The sequence below is a fragment of the Siphateles boraxobius genome, unplaced genomic scaffold, assembly GCF_051911475.1.
Source record: "Siphateles boraxobius isolate OS27281-9 unplaced genomic scaffold, OSU_SipBor_1 29, whole genome shotgun sequence".
Classification (NCBI taxonomy): Eukaryota; Metazoa; Chordata; class Actinopteri; order Cypriniformes; family Leuciscidae; genus Siphateles; species Siphateles boraxobius.
The window spans coordinates 14,668,778-14,670,728 of NW_027508908.1; positions in this window are offsets into that span (position 1 = coordinate 14,668,778).

Below are 1,951 nucleotides of genomic sequence, written 5' to 3' on the forward strand. Positions count from 1 at the left end.
TGTTACACAATAATATATTTTTCAAACAAATGTTAAACCCTCTATTTATCAAAGAATCCTGAAAAAAAAAATCTAATTAAAAATGATTGAAGATATAAAGCAAAACAACTGTTTTAAACATTTATAATAAGAAGAAAGAGTCTCTTGAGCACCAACTTTACATTGAATGATTTCAGAAGGATCACGTGACAGTTAGGTAATTATTAGTTAATGTAAATAATAATATTGCTTTATTTCAACTGAAATCTAGCTTTGAACGTGCATGTAAAAGTGCTTAAAAGTGACATAGCTCACCCAAAAATGAAAATTCTATTATAATTTACTCATACTCGCATCATCCTACATTTATATCTGTAGAACATAAAATAAGGTATTTTGAAAAAAAAATGTTTTTGGACCCCAATGAATTTCATTGTATGGGCCAAAAAAAAACGAGGAAAGAAAGGCATACAGGTTTGTAACATCATGAGCTCAAGCAAATGATAGCAAAAGCATTGTATACATTATAGGAATCTAATATATTGATGACCCACCCAATAACAAGAAGATTCATCAGAACAGCATCTACTAAAGGTATAAATTTAACTACCTCAAATAGTCTAAAACTAAAGCTGAAGAGTCACGTTCAAACGAACCGGTTTCTGGCTGATGATTAGGGACCTGTCTTCAGGCTGCCAACCTTCGCCCTGCTCTTTCTGCACTGTTAGTTAATGATGCCACAGATATGTCCTTAAGCCTAGCGTGATGCATGGCGTTCATTAGCCCCTGTGGAGCTCACGCTCACTTTCTTTTATTCTAATGATAAGGGTGGCACCACACTGGCCCTTAATCACAGGGGCACCTTGTTTCTACTGGAGGGTATGGTAACAGAGAGAAAAGGAGCATGAAAGAGGCAAAGATCAGGAGGAATCTCTCTGATAGGAGCTTTTCATGATCTAAATCCTCATGATTGAGCAGAAAGACATGCATTTACAGTTCAGCTGTGAGCAAGATCAGATCTAATTAGTTCCCTTATTGCTAAAAATTAGGACTTGAGATTGTATTACAGGTTTTTCTGCCCGGAATATTAATTTTCTTGCAAGACGAAATGTGAACAAGAAAGAAATATCACAATAAAAAATTAATAAGAACAACTACTTAAACAACTTGGCCTTAGGGGGGTTTATGACATTATTCTGTGTAAAGCTGCATTGGAACAATAATGTGTTATGATAAGAGCTTTACAAAAAAAACAAAAAAAACTGACCAGGACATATTCTGATATAGCTCAGTAACTGGACAACTTCAAACAAATTTGAAGTAAAACTTCTTCAAAATTGAAGTAAATTCAAACAAATCCACACATTAAAACAAAAGGCATATGTGATTCAGGCATGACTCTGTTCCCTTAAACATCCTCAACTAGTTGTTTTGTGGCGTACTGTAGTTCAAAGCGTGGATATTATGACTGAAATAATGAAGCACCTCATGCAGAAAGGCTTATGTAAATGTTACCTCTCCAGATGCCAGGGCCTAAAGCAAGTGTTCTCCTCTCCCCGTGAGCCACATAATTTAAATAACCATTTAGATAAACCTTTGTACCTCGCTTGCCCATAGGGTGCATTAGGGTTTGCGAGCAGATAAATCAATAAAATCTGGCGGTCCGAGTGTTAATGAATATCCCTTGCACTTTTTAATGAGGCCCCATTTGCATTTGAAAGTGACAATGGGAATGGGTATGTTTTCTGCACGTCTTGCTAAGAATCTACATTTGAAGAAAAAATATGCAACTGTAGCATTTGTCTAAATCAAAATATGCTAGAATTACATAGTGTTTTAGCAGTAACACTTTGTCACTTTGTTTTCAGCTTGAATTACAATTAAGCCATCACTGGCTTCCGACAAAGGCCGTACACACGTTCACGAGAGTTGAGGTCCGGCGGAAGGGTGACCTTTGACTCTACATGTATGT